This window comes from Taudactylus pleione, unplaced genomic scaffold, assembly GCF_031769625.1.
Source record: "Taudactylus pleione unplaced genomic scaffold, aTauple2 ptg000114l, whole genome shotgun sequence".
Classification (NCBI taxonomy): domain Eukaryota; kingdom Metazoa; phylum Chordata; class Amphibia; order Anura; family Myobatrachidae; genus Taudactylus; species Taudactylus pleione.
The window spans coordinates 23561910-23582956 of record NW_028284516.1 but is presented as its reverse complement, the minus strand read 5'-3'; the positions used below and the strand labels follow the sequence as shown (position 1 = coordinate 23582956).

The window sequence follows — 21047 nt, the reverse complement described above, 5'->3', positions numbered from 1 at the left end:
TGAATAATCGCTATTGCATTAGCAGTTGCAATCCGTTGAATCAGGCCCTGAGTATTTAGTTTGCACATCACAATTATCGATAATCATTAAGTACAGCTAAAATCCCAGAATAATTAACATGTAAATCATTATCATCATCCTCCTCACTAAATTACATTATTTTGAATATTGGAACTGCCATCTAATTTACAGGTTTTGTATGTTTCTGCACAAGGAGACTTTGGCCCTCATTCAGAGCCACTCGCTAGCGGCACATCTGCGCATGCGTACGGTTTTTAGTACGCATGCGCGAACCAGTCAGTGCGGCCGAAAATCATTTGTACGCAATATAGCGAGTGCCTGCTATTTTGAGTGACAGAATGAGGCGTATGTGGGTGGTAACAGGGGAAGGTGCTTGAAAACGGGGAGTGGAGATCCGTTCGTAGGCGTGCTTAAAGGTCAAAACGGGCGTTTTATGGGTGTGCATAATTAATACAGCAGCGTCATTGACCACGTCACTTGGTTTTTTTTAACTCAGAACTGCTCGCAAAATAGCGGTTGAAAACACCAACCACAAGAATAGCGAGCATTTCATACGCTGTACGATGTACTCGATTAATCTAATAAATAGCGGACATGACGTATGGTGCGTGCGGCCAGGGGGCGTTTTTATCAAATAAACGAGCGCATGTTTTGCTCGCTCGTTCAGACTTAGAGGTGTGAACAGACTGCAATTTGCGAACGGATCATTTGAATAGCCACCCCTTGTTTTTGAACGGACGACCGCAAATAGCGAACGGCTCTGAATCAGGCCCTTAGATCCCTCTTCATATATTGGGCCGGAAATGGCGTTCCCAGTTTTGTTACATTGATTAATATTATTTCTTATATTGTTATTTATAAGATACTGAAATATTAGGCATTGTGGACAAATGAGGGGATCATGACATGTCACAAATTACATACAATAGCTCAGTGATTCCCAACCTCAGTCCTCAAGGCACAATAACAGTCCTGGTCAGTCCATGATTGTGCACAGATGGTTAAATCAATATAACTGAGGTACTAATTAAGGCCCTCATTCAGAGCCGTACGCTCTGAGCAGAGCGCACGCTCTGAATGAGGGCCGGCCTCCATGAAAATGGAGCGTCCTCCCGGAAGCTCGTATAGCTGTGGGTCACCACCCACAGGCTATACGAGCGTGCAGTTTGATGGCCGCGATGGTCTTGACCATCGTGACCATCGAAACTGCGAGCCAGAGCCTGCGGTTGAGGTTTTCAACTGCAAGGCCCGGAGTGATTTTGGCTCTATCAGAGCCAAAATCACTCCCACTGACATCACTAGAGATGTCAGTGGGCCGGCTTCTGACGGGAGGCACGCCCCCGGCACGCCTACCAAAGGGGGCGTGCTGTCAATCAACATCGACAGCACGCCCCCTTTGATCAGACACAACGAGCGAAGGACTTTCCTTCGCTCGTCGCGTCTGGCGCATGCGCACGACGGAGCTCCCTCCATCGTGCGCATGCTCAGTCCAGAACATCGACCCACTTGCGAGCGGACAGCCGCTCGCGAGTGGGTCTGAATCAGGCCCTAAGTCACTTGTGCTCAAGTATGGCTATCCCTAAAACCTGAACTGTTAGTGTGCCTTGAGGACCGTGGTTGGGAACCCCTGTAATAGCATATACAGAAGGTCATGCTCAAATTAGCTTAGAATCCAAAAAGTGGGCACTAGCGTAGCCAACCTTTGACACAAGGGGAAATTGAGATGGTAAAATAGGCGCAACAAAGCACATTCTAAGCATTGACTATTATGCTGCAGTAAGTACATCCCAATTAGCCCAAAAATATGACAGGTGTATATTGTTAGACACATTGCGGGTCACACATGACACTAACATAATAATACTAGTATAATATGCAGAAGACTGACAATCTCTCACGCTATTCTCTCTTCTGCAGCAGCACATACACTTACCTGCTTAAAGCAAGCTGCTTTCCTTTAATCTCCCGAGGACTTTCCTCTCCCCCAGGAGTCCTGTCCTGTTAGGGTGAGGCAGCTGTCACAGAGTCTGAGAGCCAGTCTCACTGTCCATGTGCGTCATCAGTGTCCTCATAGCTGCTGCTGCTCTGCTCAAGTCGGGACAACTAATCTTTAGACCATACTTGCCTACTTTTGAAAAAGTATTTCAGGTAGATTGTGAAAGCAACACCTATGAGCGCGGCGGTAAAGTGGGCGTGTGCTACATCTGAGAGGCGTGCCATAACATTGATGTATAGTGAGATCTACATGTTGATGAAAATACACTGATACTTTTCAGAAAATGCTTGTAGCCTTAGTGATCATTGTGCCGTATAACCAATGCAGGGAAATTACAGTATACTAATGATCTCATATGAATGTATATATCTCTAGAGTTTCTTTTTGTATATAACAGCGTCATAATGGGGGTAAGGTGCAATGAGGGAGATTGCTAGACTCTTCAGGGAGTCAGGGAGATTGCTACTATTTCAGGGAGTCTCCCTGACAATCAGGCAGAGTTGGCAAGTATGCTTAGACTTTTCCCCCAATATGAATGACCTGTTGTCTTAACATCACAATCACTTCTTAGGCGGGTCATACACGGGGCGATTTTGAAAACGTACAACACCTCGGTACATTTTCAAATGCAGCCCGATGCATTGCATGCTGCTGTGAATGGTAAACGATGCATCTTACAAGATGCTTCAGTTACCTATTTAACAGCATGACGGATCGCAGATCTTCTGGTTTTTCCATAAGATCTACGATGCCGATGTACGACGGTGGGGACGCGCATCGCCGTCGTACAGCATGCCAAACCACACACGATTGATCGTTGCGATCGATTGAAATCGTGCACCTCGTCTTAAAAATCTTACCGTGTATGGGCCGCCTTACATGGAGAAATATTAGGGAAGGGAAAACGGGAGACTCTGAGCACTGGTGCCAAATAAATTAAGATAAAGGTAGAATTACTCCAAATTACTACAGATGCAAATGCAGATAGTAGTATCAGGGATATATTATTTTTATGGAGGTGCACCCTTTAGAGTAAGAACAGCATATAGAAAAAGGGAAAAGGAAAGAAAGTACTCTCTTTTTTGGGGGCAATCTACCTTGGATAGTAAAACTTTACTTTTAATGTTTTTTCATAAAAGAATCATAGGAAACGAAAAACTTAAATTATAAACATACAATAATATACATACAATAAATTGCACAACGTTATATTAAAAAAGTGAACACTTGTATCATATCAAACAGCACATCAGAGAGTGGTCAAGATTTATGTCAATAGATTTAATAATCCAAGGTACCAATACCACAATACAAAATGTAAAGGAAACCATCCCTAATTGGTTCTGATGCAGCTGTAGCCAAGTTGAAGTTTTAAGTTTGTATGTATATTTTATACAAGGGAAAAATTATCCCAATATCTGTATTGTGCTTGTCTTACAGATATGAAAAGGCCCAAGCCAAGCAACAGTTCCCAACCACAAATAGTAACATATACAGACATTTTTATAGTAAGTGCCATAGGGTGAAAAAAATGTTAGATTTTATGATAATATGAGCAAATTTGCATATATTAATTGAAAAAAAATCTTCGGTCTTCCACTAAGCTTAAAGTTTATAGGCAATAAAAGCAATCAATTAAAGTTACAGGATATCAATCATTCCCCCGTGAGGAGACTGGCGCAGTATCCAGGCAAATACAATTCATCCAACAGAACACAAATCAGCTTCTCGTACAGGAGTTGAACACTTTATGCTGTCAACACATTTAAATTGCTGAGAGGAGGACAGATGTTCAGTCAAAAGCTCCCCATTCAAAATTTTCCTCCAGATGCAAGAGCAGCTACCTACATTCCTTACCGAGCTGTCATTTATACACATAGGACTCCCGCCAACTTCCATGCAGTTTCCTTATTTGTTTTACAGCTATATAAATATGATTGTCTCTGATGTCTATGATTAGTTGTTAGCATACACCAGCAATTCATACCTGCCTACTCTCCCGAAATGGCCGAGAGCCCCCCAAAAATTGTGTGTCACTCTTGGCCCCCCGAAAGAGTGGGCAAGTCTTCCGGCCGGTCCACCCACCCGCCCCCCACAACGGCATCCGCCCCCACCCGGTAATCTCGGCATTGTGTAGCGGGGGTGGGGCCGCAATGACACGGTCACGTCCCCTCTCCGTCCACAAAACCGCATCACGCCCCCCTGCTGTGCCCAGTTGGCTGCCTTCTCCTGGAAGAGGCAGCTAGATAGTCGGCAAGCCTGCAGCAATTGTGTTTAGTAGGTTAGGTACAAAATATCAACATGGTCATAATGTCGACGTTGACTATGTCCACATTCATCATGCAGACAGTGCTGAAATGTCGATATGTCAACATTTCTACCTGGTGACTCAGCGGCGACTTACCTTCTCCTGGCGTCTGCAGTGGCGTCTTCCGGATCTTGGCAGTCATGTGACCGTCACTTCCGGGTCACAGCTCTGATCCTCCGGCGTTCTGTATTTCTCCACTATTCCTAACCCTCCCTCTAGTGCCCAACCCCCCCACTGCAACTCCCCCCACCCTAACTCTAACCTTGCCCAACAGCCTAACCCACCTGCCCTTAGTCAACCCTAATGTCAACATTCTGACAATGTAGACATTTCCTCTGTCTACATACTGAGAATGTCGACCTGTTGCACGTCGACATTTTAACAATGTTGATGCCATAACTGTCGGCATAGTTGTGTCGACATTATAAATGTTGACATAATTACTATCGACCTTGTGACTACATCCCGTGTATAGTAACAACATAGTATAATGATTTGCTGTAACCCATGGCATCCAACTAAATGCCAGCTTTCATCAGTCCTACCCATCTACATTTTTAAGAGCTCATAGCTGATTGGTTTCTGGCACACCACAGATAGAACATCTCTGCACTCTATCATTTTATGCACTAATTGCATAACTGCATTCAGGGCCATAACTAAGGGTGTGTGAGCGGTGCCGTCTCCAAGGGCATGCAGCCTAAAGAGCCGACTGTCAGGCAGTGCTATACAGTACTTCCTGGTGTCGGTAGCCCCACCTACTAAGCGTGACATCATGACATCACATGATAGGGTGGCAGGGCCGGCACAGGCCAGCACACGCTGCATTACTATTACCAACATCCATTAGCTCACATTGGGTTAATTTATCAAACAAGGTTAATCACTTCCTGTAATATTATTCTCCATATAATGAAAAGGGGAAAAGATATTCAGGCTCTTTATTTACTTATATGAAGGCAGAGTCAGGCCCTTCTGTCCTGTGTAAAGTCGGCACACAAGCTATTACTTCTACTGCACCATTATTGCATTACTAGGTCAGCCAGCAACACAACTGGAACCACACTCACTGGCTAATAAAGAGCATGGATAATGATATTGTAATTAAATGAAAAAGATGTGTGAATTTATCAAGACACACATACCTGCCAGGCCCAAAGTTTCTACTCTATTAAATGTCAGTTTTCATTGACAATATCAAGCTGTGTTTTAAAGGTCCTGGATTACATAACTTATGGTTTAATTAAAACTTAGAGAAAAAAGTTCTTCATTGAGAAATATTTCAGTATTTTAACTTAACAGTGATTCTCCCAGCTTTTGCCTTTTTCAATTTACATTAATATGAAGGATAATTAATTAATTAATTAATTTACAGTTCTTTATATTAAACAAAAATGAATTTTCCACATATGGAGGGGATCGAATTGTCAGATCTCCCCTAAATTAATGTGGTAAGTTTGCAAGCGAAAAAAATGCATTATCAAGTGCAGATTTTATTATGAAAACCTATGTGTAGAACTCTGCTTTTTGCTGTTTTGGAAAGGAGGATTAATACAAGAGTATTTTCAAGAATAAAACACTTTTTGACAATTTGATATGTTAGAATGAGCGAAAAGAGTAATAGTGTTTTCTCAAAATGCAATGTCTTCTGAAAGAAACAATGTATCATTTGTGTGGGCACTGTATAGAAAAATTACTGATGTTAGCTTGATGCTTTGAAATCATCGACGGTTGATGGCCATCCCTAATTTATTAATCTTTTCCTCCAACAGTTTCTTAAGTGTCATATTTTGATATAAAAAAATTAAATAATTGGTTCCCTTCTATATTTTCTGTATTTGATTAATTTTTACTGAGATACTATTTAAAGTAGCTTCTGGGCTAATTTTATAGACTAGACCAGTGGTTCCCAAACTTTTTAGCATCATGGCGCCCTAGAGTATCAGCATTTTTTCCATGGCACCCCTGGGGCAAAAGTTTCTTATTGAGAAATTCAGCAAAACTTAAATGAAGTAAATTGTGCTTATAAGTCACACTTGGGTTCAGTCACGGGGTGGTTGACTTTTTTTTGTCCACATATTTTTTGACAGGCAAAACCAGTGCTGACTTCTACCAATCACACTGACTAAAGAGAATTTTATTTGTACTGGACCTCCAACCCAAGGCACCCCTTGCAAATGTACTGAGGCACCCCAGGGTGCCACGGCACCCAGTTTGGGAACCATTGGATTAGACAATCTCTCTATTAGGAGGTCAGGCTGTTACCAAAATATCTGAGAAAATCTACAAATGCATTATCTGTCCTTACATTGAGGGAGGTGACAACTTGTGGAAAGGATCAAATTATTAGCATTGTCCTTGATAACAGACATGCCTGTGAAAATATTATTTTAGTTGTCTACCTCAAACATTAAACAAATTAAGTCTTTTTATTATCCTGTTTCTATGTAAATTTGAAATTCCATTCAGCTTCTCCACTAATTTATAATTGGGATTTGTAACTTGAAACAAATTTAGGTTGCCTCTTATCTCCTCTTGGCTCTCTTTAATCTAACTATAGAACTGTAATGTGCTTTACATATATCTTTACGTATATAACACAGACTAGCAATAGGTACCAATATCTGATGTCTTATTATCTGTTGATGCTTTGTTGGTATATGTAGGTAACACTAGCCTCTATATTGGAGATATTATGAGGAGAATGAATAATTTTAAGTCATCTGTGGTTTATAAAGTACTTGGAGAATTGTGATAGATTTTGGGCCTGATTCAGCACGAATCGCAATAGTGATTACGCACGCAGTCTCAAGATATGTTAATGTCAGCGATCGCTATGCCGTGTACGCAGCCTAACATAAGGACGCCCACCTTACCTTACACACATCCATAATACTTAGCAAGACTGCGAAACCATCGGTAAAATCGTGTACATTCGCAGCCTCACACACACTTGCACAAGATCTGACCTTACTCAGAAATTGCAAACCTCATCGCATCGCAGTGCAAGCCCAAGCTGCGTATGGCATTACAGTGGCTATATTATGCACGCCCCTGCAACTGCGCTCAAAGGCACTGGCACTGTTGTGCTTTCCTTACAGAAAATTTCATTAGTTATATCCAGTTAATGGCTGAATATTATGTATTTACTTATACGCTGTCATTTTTTATTTCTAACCAATAAAATTAGATACAGTACATTTAGTGTTAAATGAATACAGCAGGGAAAATGACCTTGAATATACATAAAGGGTTTTTTTAAGCTCACAAAGTGCAGTTACCAAAGTAAGAATGCTATAAAACTTCTACATCAGTTTGATATATATTTAGTTGAAGGTCACAGAGTAATTGTTATTCCTTACAAAGACAGATTAAATGTGATTAGAAGACATCAAAGAATTTGCCTTTTGAGGGTAACCTAAAGTGGGCATAATTTGTAAGGTTTAATGAAATAAAGGGATTATGAAATTGTCCGAATAAATTGATGTTGGCTAAAGAAAATATAAACTTGAAATTGTCCGTAAAACAAATTGATTATTTGTATTTTTGTTATAATTTAAATCTTCACCAGATTCAGGACTTACTAAAAATGCCGAAATTGATTATTGTTTGAATTTTCTTCTTCATAAGATAAGGATATTGCATGTATATAACTATTTGAGATCAGTTATCATCAGGGCTGGATTAAGGATTGTGGGGGCTCCAGGACGACTAACTTGTGGGGGCCCCTATCAATAAAACTGTCAATAAAATATGCTGGCAATGTTAAAGTATAAAGTATAACGTGTAAATACTTCCAGCACCACAATTGTAATAATTACACTGTACTCGATGTTACCGATGGTTTTGCAGTCTTACCAAGTATTACGGATTTGTGTAAGGTAAGGTGGGTGTTGCGCTGCGTCTGCATAGCGATCGCAGTGGATTAGCATATCATCGCAGTCAGACTGCATGCGTAATCGCAGCCATGATCGCAGTTGCAATATGTACTAAATTAGGCCCATAGTTAATTTATTTATGCATAGCAAAATGAATAACAAAATAAAGAATATATAATAAATCTAGCCCATTTTATAATGTTTATAACTAAGCGACCAAGACATTTGATTTTCCTGAATGGGAATAGTAAATATTTCAGGTGGCTTAATTGCTTAATTAAGTGTTAATTATAATAGCATTAAACATTTTAATGCCTATTAGAAATCCATAAGGCCTGCACAATTGAAAGAGGTAGAGGTCACCAACATTAGTTTTACATTTTTTTTTTTTTACTAGATAATCAACTATTTGCCCTCACGTTTCATCATCAAGTCAAATTGTATTTCTGATGTGGTTTGAGTCAAAGGATACATTACGCTGAATGAGTATGTACTCTTGATGTGCTTCTCATGCATTAGCTAAAGCTCCATTCAATTCAGTGGTGTCATGCTGATTGCACCAAAAGCACATAACAAGGGCATACGCACATTTTTCTGCAATTAGCATAAAGCCTCCAGACAAGGGCATTGCCAGAACTTTGTGGGCCCCATAGCAACATTTTGAAGGACTCCCCTCTCCAATGCTTCTAGAGAGACACACCCTCTCTCAACAGTGGCTGTTCATTTTATGCCCCATAATATTGTCCTAGTTAATTTTATGCCCCATAGTAGTGTCTTAGGACCTGACTCATTACGGATCGCAACTGCGATCGCGGCTGCGATTACGTACACAGTCTGACTGCGATGATATGCTAATCCATTGCAATCACTATGCCGCCGCAGCACTACACAGGGACGCCCACCTTACCTTACACACATCCATAATGTTTAGCAAGACTGTGAAACCATCGGTAGCATCGGGTACAATCGCAGCCTCACGCACACTTGCCCAAGCTCTGACCTTACTTAGGAATTGCTAACCTTGTCACACGATATGAGTCCTCAGGCTCTGTATGGCATCGCAGTGGATAATTATTTCACACCCCTGCAACGGCGTTCGAACGCCTTGGCACGCCTGCATTTTGCAGACCACCACCCACAAACGGCACTTTCTGTCAATCACTTTGCTATAGGTCTGCATAGTCTCTGCAATCGCAATGGATGGTTCGCGCATGCGCACTGTGAAGCATGCTCAGTACGGAAGAATCGGCCGATTGTGTGCGTATTAGCAGTTGCGATCCTTGCTGAATCAGGCCCTTAGTTCATTTTATGCCACACAGTGTCAACAGTTCATATTATGCCGTGTTATATCGCCCTAGTTCATAATATGTCACATTGTAGTGCTGCCAATATACTTTATGCCATAGAGCACCTCCAGTTCACATTATGCCACCGGGGACAGGAATCAACCCGCTCCTATATTAGGGGGATATTTTCTAAATCCAGGAAATTCCACTTTGGGTGGAGATCTTGTTATTTTTCGCCCACTGTCCTTTTCTGGGACAGTCCTAATCTCTGAGCTCAAACCCTGTCCCCCAACTTCACAAAGGCTTTAATCAAGGAGAATCTCCTCTCCGGCAGTGCTGAGCTCGCTGATTAGCTCAGCTGTGTCTGTGAGCCTAAAGCTGGAGTGCAGGAGATGTATAATATCAATTTGGAGCTTTACTGAGAGTGAGAGACAGAGATCACTACTGACTGGTCCCGCTTTTTAGGCTGGGCAATGGGCCTGACCAAGTTCCATAGCACATAATTTCAGTAACTTGGGAGACAACTATATGAGCTGGGTCCGGGGCACCTAAGCCTCTAGGCCCCTTAGCAATGTCACCCCCTTCACCCACTATAGCTATGCCCATGCTTCCAGTTCACTAATTAACTAAAAACTATTGAATCTTGAAGCAAATGAATAAAACCTCTATACAGGGGAATTTCAGGAGAGGTGCAGTCTCCGTGCAAGCCCCCCTCTATCACTGGTGCATGTCCCCAGTAGACTCTGCCACTGTGCCTCCAAGTCTCTAATCAAACCCATTCTCAGTACACAAACCACATTCTGCAATATTACTTCCTGCTCTTTGTCTATCGATATATGTATAGCATGTCAGTTACCTGACAGCTATTTATCCTTGTGCTTATATGTTTGTTAAAAGAGATTATTATTCACTGCTTTTGCAAGCGGCCAGGTGATGGTCACGATGTTCTCGACCATCGGGCTTGCGATGAGACCCTTGTGGTAGGGTCTCGTCTGCCGCAATAGAGCCGCCCCCAAACGGCAGGTGTTCCTTCGTGAAACGCCACCGTTTGCACAGCCACCCCCCTCCCCGCCTACAAAACTGGGCGTGCTGTCAATCAATATCGACAGCCGCCCCATCTTGTAGTGAGCCCAGGAGCGGCGGAGCTGCCGTTGCTCGCTGGGGCTCACGCATGCGCACACCGGAGACGGCTCAGGCGTGGACATGTGCAGTGGGGGACCGTCAACCCGCTTGCGAGCGCTGTGCGTTCGCGAGCGGGTCTGAATCAGGCCCTGTATTCCGTATCACTTGACTCAAATTCACTTCAACATGGCTTCTCTCAATAAAAATACATATTTAATAGACACAGACACTTAACATATTTAAAACACACATATCATATAGCAAGTATGCAAATGTATTATAATAAAAAAAATTCTACATGAAAAATGCTTGAAATAATACCTCTTTTAGCTGCAATATTCAATTTAGTAGTATTTATAAATGGTTACCCATAAAAGCCCAAGTCTGTCATCTCACTAATCAGAGAGGCTAATTACAGTCTCCTGCGTGTTTGAGAGATAGATACAATGTATAAAGTGCTCAGTTGAGATAATTACTTTGTTTCCTTAATCAGCCTGTATACATGGGTTCAGATCACAAAGTTCTTAATGCAGTGCGTTGACTCACCGCACTGGTCTTTGTCTATGGTGTGCCAGACTCTACGTGCCTTTGCTGTAAACCCGTGCTTGTGCTCCAGACCATGGCTCATTATGCCTTATTGAACCTGAGATTATAAACTCCAGCCTCAGCTTGTATACTCATTCTGAACATGTGCCCATGACCCTGACCTCACTTCTGCTTGACCACTCTTCTGCCTACTTACTGTGGACCTCATTCAGAGCCGATCACAAAATGCGAGCACTCGCTCTGAATGAGGGCGGCCGCAACTAAAAGATGATCCGGTCTCCTGGCCGCTCGCTAGGCTGTGGGTTACCACCCACAGCCTTAACGAGCGACCAGGATAATGGTTGCAATGGTCAAGACCATCGCAACCATCGGGGCTAGTGACGAGACCCTTGTGGTAGGGTCTCGTCTGCCGAAAGCCCAGAGAGCTTTCGGCTCTAATAGAGCCGGAAGCTCTCCCACTGACATCACTGGTGATGTCAGTGGGGCCGCCCACAAATGGCAAGCATTCGCTTGGGAACGCCTCCATTTGTGAAACCACCCCCCCCCCACCACGCCTACAAAACGGGGCGAGCTGTCAATCAACATCGACAGCCATCCCTTTTGTAGTGAGCCCCGGAGTGAGAGAATTTCTCTCTCGCTCCGGGGCTTGCGCACGCACAGTGCGGCCGCTGCACGTGCGCACAGCCAAACATCGACCCGCTTGCGAGCGGGTCTGAATGAGACCCAGTGTACTGTGGTCTGTTCACCCATCTAGTTACATCCAAGGAGTAGCTAGAGGGCTGTGACCTATGGGCTCCCGTCAGCAAAGCCCATGCCACTTACACTGGTACCTGGTGAAGACTAGTGGGTTTCTTATACTCTGTAGCTCTACACTGCAAGTCCAAATACAACTCATGATAAGGTTTCACAATCTAGTATTCTATAGCGTTTTATAGAATACAGTGCTAGCTTGTGACACCTTATTATAAGTTGTGATAGCTTATCATGAAATGTTTTATTCATATCACCCCAAGCCTCTATAAGGACACATCTGTGTGTGTAATCCTGCTTATGACTCCACTCTTCCCAGCCTCTCAAATTTGCCCCTTGTATTAATTTCTCCGGAAGCTTACAGTAAGATACATGTGCAGTATGACTTTTTCTGTGTACACTGTAACAATGGATTTTTTAAATTATTATTTTGAGGGAACTCAGGGTCTGATTCAGACCCGGTCGCAAGCGCTGAGCGCTCGCAACCGGGTAGATGGTGGCCCACAGCGCATGCGCATGACGGAGCCGGCTCCATCGTGTGCATGCGCGAGACCCGGCTAGCGACGGGCACTCCGTCGCTCCGGGTCTCGCTCTGTCACTCAACATCGACAGCTCGCCCCCTTTGGTGGGCGGGCCGGGGGGGGGGGGTGGCTGCCCAAACGGAGGCGTTCCCATGAGAATGCCTGTCGTTTGGGGGCGGCCCAACTGACATCACAAGTAATGTCAGTGGAGAGCTTCCGGCTCTGTTAGGGGCTTGCGGCCACGAGACTCTACCACAAGGGTCTCGTCGCAAGACCATCGCGACCATCATCATGGCCACTCGCTGTAGCTGTGGGTGGTCACCCACAGCTATGCGAGCGGCCAGGAGGCAGTTCTAAAAAAAAAAGCCCGGCCCTGATTCAGAGCGAGCGCTCTGTCAGAGCGAGCGGCTCTGAATCAGGCCCTCATTCCCTAGGTACTGTTATGTACTAGCAAATTATTGTTTAATATAGAGAATATTACTGAACGTCCCAAAGATATTTCCCATTTGATGTAAGCTTTGGTATTAAAGATAGCAACAAAATAAGGCTGAAATTAGCATATACTATAAGCTTTTCTACTACAAAACGTTCTTTGAGGTCAAGCACAGAAATTGTGATTAGCAAAATAAAACTATCTATGGGCCTGATTCAGCACAGATCGCAACTGCATCAGTGTACGCAGACGGACGATTTTTGCGCACTGCTCATGTGCATGAATACCTTACTGCGATCACAGTGACTACACAGACCCATTGCAGAGTGATTGACAGGAAGTACCGTTTTGGGGTGGTGACAGGGGGATGGTCGGTGAAAAACACAGGCGTGCCAGAGCATTTGAACGCCGTTACAGGAGCGTGGATAAATTGGCCACTGCGATGCCATGCGCAGCTTGGGCTTCCACTGCGTACCGGAAGGTTAGCAAGTCCTGAGTAAGGTCAGAGCTTGTGCAAGTGTGTGTGAGGCTGCGATGGTACTCCATGTTACTGATGGTTTCGCAGTCTTGCTAAGTATTACGGATGTGTGTAAGGTAAGGTGAGTGTCCTTATGTTGAGCTGCGACAGATTAGCGATCGCAGTGGATTAGCATATCATCGCAGTGGGACTGCGTGCATAATTGCAGCTGCGATCTGTACTGAATCGGGCCCAATATATGCAGTAACTGAAGTATTGGTGATCAAAATAAAACACAGTCACTTAAGATTTGAAAGCCTCAATTTCTTATGCATTCAATTAGGTTTTACTGTAATAAAGTAACTTGGGAAATGCTACTATAAACTTTGCTTCAGTAGAATCTAGTGCTGTAATAATTGTCATTTTATATACTGCTCTTCCTTTTAATAAATGTACTCCTGCAATAAAATGATTGCCTAGCTTGTAAAAAATAATGCAATTTTAATGTTTGCAATGCACGAAGCACCAGCATTTAGTTACTGCATGAGTTCTTTTAGACATGTCTCTAATATATTGTTTATGTATACTCATTTATTATAGTCTTTATTTTATAAAAGCTTACACAACCTAATGCATCACGTTAAGTCATTGCCAGACAGTAATAGATGGATCTAGAGGAAGAAATTGTGAAACCTCAAATTCACTTCATTTTTCCCAAGGAAAACACTATATTTCTATTATAAAATTATAATCTTATGATGACTCTAACAGATATTTACTAACCTCAAAGTATGATGGCAGGCAGTACACTTTTGTTTGTGCAAATGCACCTAATTGCTTGGTTTTGGATATTCTTACCTCCCAACATTTAGAAACACAAAATCAGGTCTAAATAAGCCCAGCCTTAATCCACCCCACTCTACCGCTATCCGCCCAAACCCCAACACTATCCAGCCAGAAACAAGCACTTTTGCATGATACACCCTCCCCTTTATAGGTCCTTGAAAATTGTGTCATCGCAACCCAGCCCTGCACATTACAATACAGAGATTTGAGGCATTGTGCAGCAGGGAATGTGTCTACAATAATACCCCTTTTACACCAGAGCAAAAACCTGGGTTATTGCTGGGTCTACCCGGGTCGTAGCTCAGTGTAAATAGGTCCCTGAAAAATCACCCGGGTCAAGTGATCTGGCAATCCAACCCAGGTAGCTACGAGGGTCAGACCCAGGATGGACCTGGGTAATGGTGCAGTGTAATCGGCGCAACCTGGGTTATCAGACCTGGGTCATGTCTAAAATGAGCTGATTGGTAGCTGTGGAGCAGTCAACTCCCACTTTTTATGATGTAACAAGTTTAGCAGGGCAGACCCAAGTTCAGTGTGAAAAAGGCTGACCTGAGAATAACCCAGATCAGTGGCGCTGTGTAAACAGTGTCTGACCTGGGTCTGACTTGGGTTGGAACCATGTCTGAAAACCCAGGTCAAACCCGGGTTTTTGGTGGAAAAGATGTGTTACTGTGTAAGTGAAGTGGGCAGAATTCGGAAGGCTAGTTCCTAGAGTGCAGAAAAACCCTCCAAAATTTGGATAGACAAGTATGCTGTTAGGATCACTCCTTCACCTGCCGCAGCCTTGGGTGCTCTTCTGACACGCAGAGCTGCGTTTACAATCACAGTGGCTAATTTATGCACACCCATGTAACGGCGTTTAAATGGACAGACACGCCTGCGTTTTTGTAACCACTCCCCATTACCACCCCCAAACGCTGGCAGTCTGTCACTCACTTAGCGATGGATTCCTCTGTGTGTGCGTAATCGCAATGTGATCGCAGCGCATGTGCAGTGTGGTTCATACGCATGCACAATGGCAAACAATCGCTCGATCTGTGTGAAAATTACATTAGCATCCATTTCTGAATCAGACCCAGAGTGAACTCCTTTGAAAGTGTTGGTCAATAACTGGTGTCCACCAGCTTTCAGCATGTATAACAGGGCTGTCTGTTGACTTTTAGGTGGACTGTATATATGTCCTCATTCAGCAGTGCGCTGAACGCAGATTCCCGATCGGGAAATTGTGCAGGTGCCTGACCCGTTCTGTGCATGTGCAGAATGGGTATGCGATCACGCAAGGAGACTCGCAGCCAGTGGCGGTTCTAGGGGTGGGCTAACAGGGCAGTCGCCCAGGGCGCCGGCCCCTAGAGGGCGCCACTGAGTCCACAGAAGGTTAAAAAAAAAAAATCCCATTAGAAAAAAAAAAAACAGCGCCGGTCCCCCCTCCCCCCCGCGTTGCCGGGCGCCCGCTGATATTTGTTATCAGCGGGCACCCGGCTCCCTCCCTGCAAAGGCAGCCGAAGCTCACACCACAGCTCCGGCTCCTTCATAGATCACTATGGGAGGGACGTCATGAAATCATGACATCTCTCTCATAGATCCGTGGTGGAGCCATGGTCGGACCAGACGGCAGCGGACGCAGGAGCGGAGCCTAAGGTAAGTATTGTGTTTGTATTTTTTATTTTTCAGAAGGGAGGCATGGGGGCATTACTACTAGGGGCATGTCTATAAGGGGGCATTACTACTAGGGGCATGTCTATAATGGGGCATTACTACTGGGGGCATGTCTATAAGGGGGCATTACTACTGGGGGCATGTCTATAAGGGGCATTACTACTGGGGACATGTCTAGAGGGGGGCATTACTACTGGGAGCATGTCTATAAGGGGCATTACTACTGGGGCATGTCTATAAGGGGGCATTACTACTGGGGGCATGTCTACAAGGGGCATTACTACAGGAGGCATTACTACTAGGGGCATGTCTATAAGGGGCATTACTTCTGGGGGCATGTCTATAGGGGGCATTACTACTGGGAGCATGTCTATACAGGAGCATGTCTATAAGGGGGCATGTCTATAAGGGGGCATTACTACTGGGGGCATGTCTATAAGGGGCATTACTACTGGGGGCATGTCTATAGGGGGCATTACTACTGGGAGCATGTCTATAAGGGGGCATTTCTACTGGGGGCATGTCTATAAGGGGGCATTCCTACTGGGGGCACTACTATAGGGGGCACTAATGGGGGCATTCCAACTTTGGGCACTACTATAGGGGGCATTCCTACTGTGGGCACTACTATAGGGGGCATTATTACTGGGGCACTACTAATGTGGGCACTACTATAGGGGGCACTACTACTGTGGGCATTGTATTAGGGGCACTACTACTTAGTACTGTGGGCCTTGTGTATAAGGGGCACTAATTTGGGCATTGTGTAAAAGGGGCACCACTGTGTGTCATAACATGAATAAGGGACTAATGTGTGGCGTAATTTGAATTGTGGATACTGTATTATAAAGGGAATTACTGCATGTGGCATAATGTGCTATACAGGGCATTACTGCATGTGGCATAATGTGTTATACAGGATATTACTGCATGTGGCATAATGTGTTATAAAAGCCATTACTGCATGTGGCATAATGTGTTATACAGGGCATTACTGCGTGTGACATAATGTGTTATACAGGGCATTACTGCGTGTGACATAATGTGTTATACAGGGCATTACTGCGTGTGGCATAATGTGTTATACAGGGCATTACTGCGTGTGACATAATGTGTTATACAGGGCATTACTGCATGTGGCATAATGTGCTATACAGGGCATTACTGCGTGTGGCATAATGTGTTATAAAGGTCATTACTGTGTGTGGCATAATGTGCTATACAGGGCATTACTGCGTGTGACATAATGTTTTATACAGGGCATTACTGCATGTGGCATAATGTGTTATACAGGGCATTACTGCGTGTGGCATAATGTGTTATAAAGGTCATTACTGTGTGTGGCATAATGTGCTATACAGGGCATTACTGCATGTGGCATAATGTGTTATACAGGGCATTACTGCGTGGGGCATAATGTGTTATACAGGGCATTACTGCGTGGGGCATAATGTGTTATAAAGGCCATTACTGCGTGTGACATGTGTTATACAGGGCATTACTGCGTGTGGCATAATTTGTTTATAATGGGCATTACTGCATGTGGCATAATGTATTTATAAAGGGCATTACTGTGTAAGGCGCATTACTGCACATGGCAATTATTCGCCACAAGGGGAGAGCTTGGGGGAAGCCCAGCACCTTCATAAGTGCTGGACACGCCCCACAGTTTGATGAATTGGGGGTGTTTCGCAAGGACACGCCCCCTTTCCGGAAGCGCGTGTGCTTTCAGCGCGTGCAGAGGAACGTCATCTACAAAAAGTTGTTTTTTGGGGGGGTTTTGAGGGGGGTGGGGCGCAACTGTGAACTTTCGCCCTGAGCTCCACAATGTCTAGAACCGGCCCTGCTCGCAGCAGACTGTCACTGATTGACAGTCTGCTGCTGTTTGTGGGCGGGGAGGGGGCGGTGATGGCCCCCTGTTTCCCGAAACGGAGACACGTTGCCACCGTCGTAGGGGAGGGAAGAAGCCAGAATCTCTGTTGGCTAACGGAGATTTCCTGGCTTCTTCCTTTCATCTACGGCGGCCGGCTGTGTGACCTCATAGGTCACCTTAGCCGGCCGATGTTCCGCAGATTATCCGATAAGTAATGCAGCAGGAGGCGTGATGCCTCCTGTGCATTAGCATATCTGCACAGACGGTATTGCAAAGCAAGTTTGCAAGCAGCTTTGCAATTCCGTCCGAAGCTGAATCAGGCCCATAGTTAAATAGAAACACTCTAGGCGCTCTATTCATCATCAGCTAATGTGCCTTTTTACAATTGTTTTATGGAATTTTCTCTGTTTTAAGTGTCAATCCTATTCATGAAGCCTGTAACAAAGGAAATGTCACTTAAATCTTCTTGTGACAAAACTGGCCTGATAATTTCCACACTCCCCATTTTTAGATATGGGGATGTATAAATTGTGATATTTATCAAGTTCCAAAAATGCTTTATTTTCGGAATTTGATAGTGAAACTGTACGCCATCCTGAGATGGCGTACAGCTCCTGAATCCCTTCACAATCTGTGCAGCTGTGTCCTTCCTACCTGCAGCTACTATCTACTCTCTCCAGGCTTCACGGCACCTGCAGCACCCATAATGCCTGCTGCAGAGGATCCAGGGATGGAGAGGAGGCATCGGGGCAGGCTGCAGGCACGGACCGAAGGGAGAGGAGACATCGGGGCAGGCTACAGGCATGGAGCAGAGGGAAAGGAGACACCGGGGGCAGAGGCTGCGGGCATAGACTGGAGGGAAAGGAGACATTGGGGCAGGCTGCAGGCACGGACCGAAGGGAGAGGAGAATCGGGGCAGGCTACGGGCATGGAGCGAAGGGAAAGGAGATACTGGGGGCAGAGGCTGCGGGCATGGTCCAGAAGGAGAGGAGACATTGGGGTAGGCTGTGGGCATGGAGCGGAGGGAGAGAAGACACTGGGGGCAGAGGCTACTGGCACTGATCGTAGGGAGAGGAGACAATGGAGTTGCTGCAGGCATGGACCAGAGGGAGAAGAGACATCGGGGCAGGCTGTGGGCATGGAGCAGAGCGAGAAGAGACATCGGGGCAGGCTGCGGGCATGGAGCAGAGGGAGAGGAAATACCTGGGGCAGAGGCTGCTTTGCAGGGAGAGGAGGCACTGGGCAGAGGATGTGTCTGCTCCCCTTGTCCCTGTCTCCAAAACTATACTTTATTATATTTATATATGGGTTTTTTTTAACAACTATGCCAATATATTGTGGCTGATCTGGTACTGCGCTTGCGCAGCATGAAGTATATGCTGCCAAAAACTGCGCTGCAGGAGACAATTATAACTTTTCCGAAAGCTGTCTCCGCAAAAGAGGCAGCTTTTCGGAAGAGATCATATTAGGAGAGTCTGATAATGAATCCAATCATTTTGTGTTAAAAAAATGAGAGATGGAAACTAAACTATCACAGATGACATTTATTCATGATGAATAGAGCCCTAGATCTTACCCCAGGGGCAAGTGTTACTGCCTACAGTATATTTGTCCATATCTTCTACTGTAACTGAGTTTATCCATTATCTCAGAGCAAGAACATTTAGGTGTCAGACATGTTTATAGCTCCCAGAATTGTCCAAGGCAGTAGTCAGTGAAAGAGGAATAGTCATGTCACATTTGTGGGTGTGCTCAGTTATTCCGAAGTGCTAAGTTATAGAGTTTTCCAGCAAAACTTTTACCATATATGAATGTGCCCACATACACCTATCCTCAAACTGTTCCAAATAGCCCCATTTGGCGCACCCCAGACTTTGCCACTAAGCCGCACCATGCATCCTGCCACACAGTGTTGTACCAAATATGCATCTTATTTGCATCACTAGTGCAAACAGAAGTACAATTCACGAGTACACTGGATACTGGCACTGGCATTGCATGCACCTATTGTGTGCAACTCAGAGCAAAAGGCAAAAGACTAAGGATCAATAAGAGTGAGCCAAGCCATGCATCACGCCACGCGTTGTGGTGGTTAATCTGCAACTTTATACCAATTCATTTGTGACAAAAATACTAATCCTACATGCCTAGGACCCTATCGGTGACTGCAGCTACAATGCAGATAAAATGCTAAATTCAGAAGTAAGTATGAAGGTCCAGGAATCAGTACCTGAGTGTCCAAGTCGCTCCATGAGTCTGCTGCAAAAATGATGAGGTGTATGATGGCACTTCTGTATGGTCAATGTTTTATAGCCATCATTGGGAATTCATCAGTGGTTCACGTCTGCACATTGCACAAGCAATGAGACCCAAAAAATAACCAAAAATAAGACCCCTGCCATTGGCTGATAATAATTCACCATCAGGGGAGTACCACCAATATATGACAATCATCGGTGGTCAATGGACAACCCTACTAGGTTGAAAAACAATGGATTGGATATAATCAGCGCTTCAAAAAAGATTTTGATGCAGCACAGGGATACTAGAGTGGTCTCAGTCACTCTAAACCTAAGTACCTAAAAATACACAAATGTATCACCCTTCACCCTTGCGCACGCAAATGGGAAACAATTTATAATGTACAGAAATAAAATGAATATGTACTCCAATATTGCACACAAAAAAAAAATTATATATTTGACAAATATATATTTCACATAGTCCAATAGTAAGTTTACTTGACCACAAAAAATCCTCCACAAATCTTCTCCTTTTTTCACCTTCCCCTCTGGTTAATGAAGGTTTCAAACTTATGATTCTACATCAAGCTCCAAAAACATAAAAGGTCAGAGACAAAAACGCCTCAAATGGTGAAAAGTACCGTTTTGTTCCAATTAAAACACAAATAAAATGCAAATATTAAAACACTTCCACCATCAAATTACAAATGAGAAGGCGTACCAGATGCCAATGGTGCAGTTGCCTGACACCCATAAGCACGTATGTTAAATATCCACAAGGGCCTCCCGGAATTGATCGGACCAAGGGACTCACGGCAGTCCGGATAACTCTGTTACTTTGTTTATTCTCTAAGACCAGAGAATAAACCAATACCCCTTTTCCACCTAAATTCCGGGTCTGACCCGGAGTTGGAACAAAGTTCCTATCCGGATCAGACCCGGAATTTTGCCAGCGCCGACTCGGGATATTCCCGAGTCAGCGCCGCTCACACCGCAGTCTGGTCTGCATAGACCCGGCTTTTGCGGAGTGAAAGTGATCGCTTGGAGATTACGTCATCTCCAAGCGCCACTGAAGCCGGACCAATCGGCCGGCTAGCAGCGCACTCCAGGT

General features: G+C 44.4%; 1 protein-coding gene and 1 long non-coding RNA gene across 2 annotated transcripts in view; both read left to right on the top strand.

Moving 5' to 3' along the window:
• Positions 1-21047, top strand: part of KCNB2 (potassium voltage-gated channel subfamily B member 2) — a 302495-nt gene that overhangs the window by 60011 nt on the left and 221437 nt on the right. The gene's annotated exons all lie outside the window — the stretch shown is intronic.
• Positions 1-21047, top strand: part of LOC148525012 (uncharacterized) — a 29017-nt gene that overhangs the window by 2869 nt on the left and 5101 nt on the right. Inside the window, exon 2 of the long non-coding RNA XR_015878324.1 lies at positions 3458-3525. This is a non-coding gene — a long non-coding RNA (uncharacterized LOC148525012). The remainder of the gene's footprint in view (positions 1-3457; positions 3526-21047) is intronic.